This window comes from Alosa pseudoharengus, unplaced genomic scaffold (genome assembly GCF_046254945.1).
Source record: "Alosa pseudoharengus isolate Yale_2024_CS ecotype anadromous, Long Island Sound unplaced genomic scaffold, YU_APseudo_1.1 YU_APseudo_1.1_scf_5, whole genome shotgun sequence".
NCBI classification, from domain to species: Eukaryota; Metazoa; Chordata; class Actinopteri; order Clupeiformes; family Clupeidae; genus Alosa; species Alosa pseudoharengus.
The window spans coordinates 36,700,208-36,707,707 of record NW_027468837.1 but is presented as its reverse complement, the minus strand read 5'-3'; the positions used below and the strand labels follow the sequence as shown (position 1 = coordinate 36,707,707).

At 44.4% G+C, this 7,500-nt stretch overlaps 1 long non-coding RNA gene across 2 annotated transcripts in view; it reads left to right on the top strand.

Moving 5' to 3' along the window:
- Positions 1–5,958, top strand: part of LOC143104036 (uncharacterized) — a 66,667-nt gene extending 60,709 nt beyond the window's left edge. For both annotated transcript variants that reach the window (XR_012982983.1, XR_012982982.1), the window contains exons 2-3: positions 3,482–3,836; positions 4,161–5,958. This is a non-coding gene — a long non-coding RNA (uncharacterized LOC143104036). The remainder of the gene's footprint in view (positions 1–3,481; positions 3,837–4,160) is intronic.
- Positions 5,959–7,500: the final 1,542 nt, after the last annotated feature.

The following is a 7,500-nucleotide window of genomic DNA, read 5'->3' as shown; positions in this document are numbered from 1 at the left end:
TTGGCAGGAAAGGGAACGAGGGAACCAGGGTAATGGTCACTAAGAAACAGCGGAATGCCAAACGCACACAGAGGAATGGTCACTCTGAAACAGCGGAATATACAGAGGAAATATCCCGGACAGGTGCGGGGGATTATATAAAAGAGAGAAATGCATTTGGATGCATTTGGGGTATTTTTATGAAAAGCTGAGGGCTCACTTGAAGACTGATGAGGAAGAGCCTGACTCCACACACAAGTTATGTGTGCTGCCTGCTATGACTCCAAACACACACGTTATGTGTGCTGTCTGCTATGACTCCAAACACACAAGTTATGTGTGCTGCCTGCTATGACTCCACACACAAGTTATGTGTGCTGCCTGCTATGACTCCAAACACACACGTTATGTGTGCTGCCTGCTATGACTCCAAACACACAAGTTATGTGTGCTGCCTGCTATGACTCCAAACACACACGTTATGTGTGCTGCCTGCTATGACTCCACACACACAAGTTATGTGTGCTGCCTGCTATGACTCCAAACACACACGTTATGTGTGCTGCCTGCTATGACTCCAAACACACACGTTATGTGTGCTGCCTGCTATGACTCCACACACACACGTTATGTGTGCTGCCTGCTATGACTCCACACACACACATTATGTGTGCTGCCTGCTGTGTCTAGTCCTCTCACACTCCTCAATTACACATTGCTACAATGTTTAGGAACTGCTTTAGAGTTTCAGATTATTGACTACCACTCTGAAAGTCCTGCAATCGATTTAAGGATGTCCTCCCTAACGACGTGATCACAGTCTTTTATGGGAGAAAGCCGGTGTGTGTGTGCGCGTGTGTGTGTGTGTCAGACTCAGGGAACACATGTAGTGCAGGTTGAACTCTGGGCTTGCGAGGGTGAGCAGTGATTATGATCTCAAGGTTAACAGCTGGAAGTCCGCCCCTTATATAACGAGAAGTGATGGGGGAGGAGTGGGGCCCAACGTTGAGACGAGCGCGTTGATTTTGGCTCGGAAAGCGTTCACGGACCCGGCACGGTGTGGCGGGGAAAATCTCTCCACTCTGACGTTTGTGGGAGCTATAAGATAAACACCACCGCGTCAGCCTTTCAGCGGACAAGAGAACGTCCACGGAACCAGACCGCACGCATGTGTGTGTTTCTGTGCATTCATGTATTATATATAAAATATATGCTGCACCCCGGGTTCAACACCCCACCCCCATGAGGACGTGTGTGTGTGTGTGTGTGTGTGTGTGTGGAAGAGGAGGTCTTTTAAAGATATGTGCTCGCTTAATCACTCTCCAAAAAGAGCCCCTGAGCACGCCTAATATTATAATTAATTAATTCCGCCAAAAAAGGGTATTAAATTCCCTCCCTCTAAGGATATTATCTGAATTCATTGACCTTTTTGGAAATCTCTCTCTAATTGTGAGCAGGTTCCATCGCATTTACAGGCTAACTTGTTTCTTCTTCTTCTTCTGGCATCTCTTCTCCCCCTCTCTCCCTCCCCCTCCTCCTCTTCTCCAACACGCTCGCTCGGCACGGCTCTTTTCTGGGGGTTTAATAATAGCGTCGGAGACGAGGAGAGCGAGCGAGAGCGAGAGAGAGTAGGCTTTCGCAGCTCACTGCCGTGTTAAGATCTCTTCGCCAGGCTTTATCTCCTGCTCACACCGACTCAACCAGGAGAAACTTTCTGTGATTATTGAGGAAAGTACAAACTCGACTCCGAGAGAGAGAGATGGAGAGAGAGAGAGAGAGATACAGAGAGACAGGGTTCCTACGGGTCATGGAATTTCTGGAATATCATTGAATTTTGGAAAGTCTATTCCAGACATGGAAAGTCAGGGAATTTCATCATTGTTGAGGAAAAGTCATGGAATATCAGGGAATTTTGTTGTTAAATCTACTTGCCAAAATACATTAAATATATTTCCACACAAGATTATATCTGGTTATTAGCTTTACTGTTTGCTTGAGTAGCCCAACTTTGCTTATTCAATGCCTATTCATCTCATGTGGCTGCTCTGAAATCTTTGGTCAGAATATTATACAATTTAATCTATTATATCAGTGGTTCTCAGTGGTCGCCAAAAATATTGGAGGGGTCTCAAAATGATTTGCATTAAATACATTTTTGTAAAGGTTTTTAGTCAAAGGCTGCCATTGACATAATGCCTTTGATGTTGACATAGCCTATACCTATGAGAGAAGACATTTTCTGCCTTTGCTTCCAACGCCCATCTCACAACATTTCAAAACCAAATCACGTAACTTGGGGATCACGTAACTTGGCCCATGTTTTTTGGGGGGTCGTCATAGAAAAAGTTTGCATTATATTGTAGGTCATGGAATTATTTTTTTTTTTTGTCAGGGAAAGTCAGGGAAAAGTCATGGAATTTTACATTTGACTTAGAGGACTTAGTCCTCTGGCACCTCCTCTCTCCTCCACCCAGACCTCCCTGAGGGTTGGCACCTCCTCTCTCCTCCACCCAGACCTCCCTGAGGGTTGGCACCTCCTCTCTCCTCCACCCAGACCTCCCTGAGGGTTGGCACTTCCTCTCTCCTCCTCCCTGAGGATTGGGCGTAGGCCGCGCCACGCTGGGCAGGACAGGGCACACTGGAGACTCCAGAGGCAGAGGTGGGGTGAGGGAGGGGGCGGAGCCTCCACAAGGGGACCAATCGCTGAGGCCAGAGACGGTGTGGGGCGGGGGGGGGGGGGGGGGGGTTGGGGGGGGGGGGGGGGGTCGGAGGACGGGCTGGTTCTCTGGGCCTGGGGATCTCATAGAGACCAGGGATTATATGGTGCCAGCGTGGATTATTTAATCTGTTCCCCTGACTGGCGCTGAAATGAGAGGAGTGCTCAGGGAGAGAGATGGAAGACACAGGGGTGCGTGTGTGTGTGTGTGTGTGGGTGTGTGAGTGTGCGTGTGTGTGTGTGTGTGTGTGTGTGTGTGTGTGTGTGTGTGTGTGGGTGTGTGAGTGTGTGTGAGTGTGTGTGTGTGTGTGTGTGTCTGACGGGAAGACACAGGGGCCGTGTTAATTCCCCGCTCCCACAGCGAGGAAGAAGAAAGAAAAAAGAACAGTAGACGAGAAGAGTAGAAAGAGATAAAATATGAAATATATAATCTAACCATCTATAAAGAGGAACAAAGAGAATGAATATGAAATATATAATCTAACGATGTATAATCTATAAGCTGCAGAGAAACCGTACTTGTGTTAGATGCCCAGCTGTATTACTATAACACCTGTCAGTTTCAAAGATGTTTTCATTGGTGTTCATGTTATTGCTTGTTTCCAATCCACAGCTACTTTTTCAGTTTTGGTTTAAATAGAAAATTCTCTGGATAATTTGAAACTATTTGTTGTCTATTTGTTATTAACATCAAGGCCCTCCTAAATAAAGGGCCTGTTCTGCCGATGAAAGCAGACGATTCCTCTTCCTCCGGTCATTTACAGCTCTCTCTGTGACTCTGTGCAGATTTTGACACCGCTGTGGTCCTCGTCAGCAGGAGAAAAAGACCGTGAGGAGAAAGAGACTGCGACCTGCGGGGTGTTTATGAGCCAGGGTTCCGTTTTGGAATGGCCGTCTGTCTGCAAAGCCACTGAGAGGGACAAGGACCGAGGCTCGTCCTCGAGACGGCCACTTTTTTTCTATTCTTAACTCGGCCAGTCTTAACCTCTGGGGTCAAGCGCCAATTGAATAAATTGAGTCGCTCTACAACCCCCCCCCCCGACACACACACACACACACACACACCCTTCTTTCTATCATTATAGCCGCAGGTTAAATTCTCTTTCTCTCCCTGGATTGGCCTTCATCTCTTTGGTGCCTGGTATGTATACTTATACTTATCTCTTTGGTGCCTGGTATGTATACTTATACTTATCTCTTTGGTGCCTGGTATGGCTATTACATTTGAACATTTCATTTTACCATCTTACCATCTTTTTACCAATTTTTTGAATGTTTTTCCATTTTATTTAGATCAAAGTGTACATCAATTTTACAATGTAAATTGTAATTTGTACATACTGTACAGTAGCTATATGCTACACATTATTACTAAATATAACAAATTTAAATATTATGATTTAAGCATACATTTTAAAAATGTATTTTATTTCTGTTCCTAATACTGTGCTGCTTACTGTGCCAGTTTTCACAGGGGGATTGGGAGAAAAAAGTGACTTTCATTGAGGTGAGATGAGAGGACGAGACAGAGCTAGTTAGACCCTGGCATCTGGCAAAAGGCCTTCATCGATTTTACAATGGAAGGCAAACTTCTAAAATCTCACACAATGTTCCAGAAGCGTCTGTGAAATTCCACTGGTGTGCCAGGGTAAAAATGTGTCTGATAGTGTTCAGTCACCTGTCAGCCTGAAAACCTGGGGGCCGGTGTGTGTGTGTGTGTGTGTGTGTGTGTGTGTGTGTGTGTGTGTGTGTGTGTGTGTGTGTGTGTGTGTGTGTGTGTGTGTGTGTGAGTGTGTGTGTGTGTGTGTGTGTGTGTGTCCTTTGGCTGTGTGAGGGTTAGCAGTGGACCACTGCCTCCCCCTGTTGGCTCTGAAGGGGAAAACCAGGTCAATCATGAACTGCTGGAGGCAGAACGCACACATGCACACACACACACACACACACACACACACAGCCACACACACAGACACACACACACACACACACACACACACACACACACACACACACACACACACACACACACACACACACACACACACACACACACACACACGCGCGCGCGTGCACGGTACACACAGGTAATAAGCAGAAAAAAATAAATAGAAAATAAAAAGATAAGAATACAGTAACAACAATAATAACAGTAATAATTATGACAATGCAAACACATCAATAAAACTATCAACTTCAACAGATACAGGTACACGAGCATACCAAATTGTTTTAAAATGACCAAAAGAAACCAAGGAATCAAATCCAAGGGGTGTTAAAAGCAGTTTTACCCAGCACAGTACAGGCTTGGAGGACTGCTATTCCGAGTCTGGTATGGGCTGGAACGCCAGTCCAATAATGATGAGAGGTAAGCAGAAGGTTTACCAATAAAGGCTTTGTAAATAAACAGGAGCATATGCATATCATGTCTTATTGATAGAGATCAGCATACTTTTTCATATAGAGTGCAATGGTGAGCACTATACAGAAAAACGTCAACTTTTTTTTATCCAAACGTTAATGTGCAGCCTACACGTTTGGCCTTCAAAATCATATTTCTAGGTCGTATCTCTTGTGATACACCTACAGTAAGGGCTGAGTGATAGATACATCCAGGGTCTTAAGAGTAGTGGCAGATGCATATAAACCACATCTCCATAGTCCAAGGGAGAAAGAAGGACAGACTCAATAATCTTTTTTCTACAGAAACTTGGAAAATGGCAACTTGTGAGCGGATGTTGAGTGGAATTAGCAATACAATACAAAATTGTGTCATCCACATACAAGTGTAAATGGCAGTTAAATAGCAGAGGAACAATTGGTAACACTTTACTTGAAGGTTATCTACATACGAGTGACATGACACTGTCATAACTATGACATGACACTATCATGAATGTGTTGTAAATGTTTATGACTTCTGTCATTAAGTGTCATTCAGTTTTTGTTATGTTAAATATCCTGTCATACATCTGTCTGACCAAGTGCTAGAATTGGTCTCTAGCATTACACATTTAATTATAATAATCATTATGTCAAAATGTCATGAATACAAAAAGAGGTGCATTTTCTGTTTATGCCAAGTTGTCATGACAAAGACATCCTCTGGTAAGGTCACCCTGTTTAATATCAAGTTGTCTTAATAAGGACACTGCAAACAAATTTAATGTAAATTTGTCTTGACAAATACACCCAAACATATTTAATGTCAACTCGTCATGACCAAGACAACTGGTAATGTCACTTCAAGTTGTCATAATCAAGACAACCCAAACAATGTCAACTTGTCATTACAAAAACTGAATGACACTTAATGACAGAAGTGTTGTTTGTAATGTAATAACACATGACAGTGTCATGTCACTCTTATGTAGATACCTTTAAGTATTACCTAACAATCTTATGTAAAGTGTCAAGAGGACTGGACCTAGGACAGAGCCTTGTGGAACTCCCTTTGTTATTAGCATGGACTCTGTCTGAACAGTCCCCAGCTTTACTGATTGGTGCCTGTCAAGTAAGTACAGTAATTAGTAAGTAATTCTGGAACCATGTACAAGCACTTGGACTGAGACCTATGGTAGATAGGGTATGTAAAAGGATAGAGTGATCCACTGTGTCAAATGCTTTAGAGAGGTCTACAAAGATGGCAGCACAATGTTTTTTCCCCATCAAGTGCATTGACAATGTCATTCACAACCAGAATAATGGCAAAAATGCTGCTGCTTAGGCCTAAAGCCAGACTGGTGTGGGCTCTAAATAGAGCTGGTAATAAGAAATTATTTAAGTTGGCAGTTAACCAATGACTAGAATTTTGAAGAGACAAGACAGTTTGGAATTTGGTTGTAGACACATGCTTTATAAGTACATATATAGACTTGCATACGCTCAAATTGTAGAAATGTAAAGATTCACTCATATCATAAATATAAAGATTCACTCACACACACACACACACACACACACACACACACACACACACACACACACACACGCATACCGCACCGCCTGCACATGTTGGAATGTAGTTGCTTCATTGCACTGCGCAGTAGTTTATTTGGCTTGGAGGCACTTTCGGCCAGTATCAAATCCACGGAGATCTCTGGCATTTGGACACATCACACGTATACACTAATGCACAACACACACACACACAACACACACACACACACACACACACACACACACACACACACACACACACACACACACTCACACACACACGTTCAGCTGTGCTCTGGGTGCTGGTTTCAAAATGTAATCATCCCTCTTCCGGAGAAGCTTACTGTGACACAGAGTACAGTGTGTGTGTGTGTGTGCGTGTGTGTGTGCGTGTGTAATACCCCAAGGTCAACCTCTGGTTTCCTCTGACCTTCAGGCTAATCCTTAATGATGGAGTTGCACACTAAAAGTCTCTGCACCCCACATCCTCCACCTTTCATTCTCCAAAGACCCCCCCATCACCTCCATCACCACCACCACCACCGCCGCCACTGCCACCACCACCTCCCGTTCATGTGCGTTGAGGGGATTTGATCGTCTCGTTTAGAGTTGTAAACGGGCCCCTTCTTCCATCAGTGTCTCCCTGCGTTACTTAATTAGGCTTTTAACAGACAGGCGAGCACCAGAGCGCTCCTCACCCAGGGTGCAGGCCACAACCTGGGAGTGACCACTGACACGGGGACCACAGAGAGACAGAGGGAGAGAGAGAGAGAAATATAGAGGTAGGGATAGAGTGAGAGAGGAAAGAAGAGATAGAGAGAGAAGAGTGGCTCTATGACACCTCCTCATCCTTCTCTCTATCTCCCACTCCA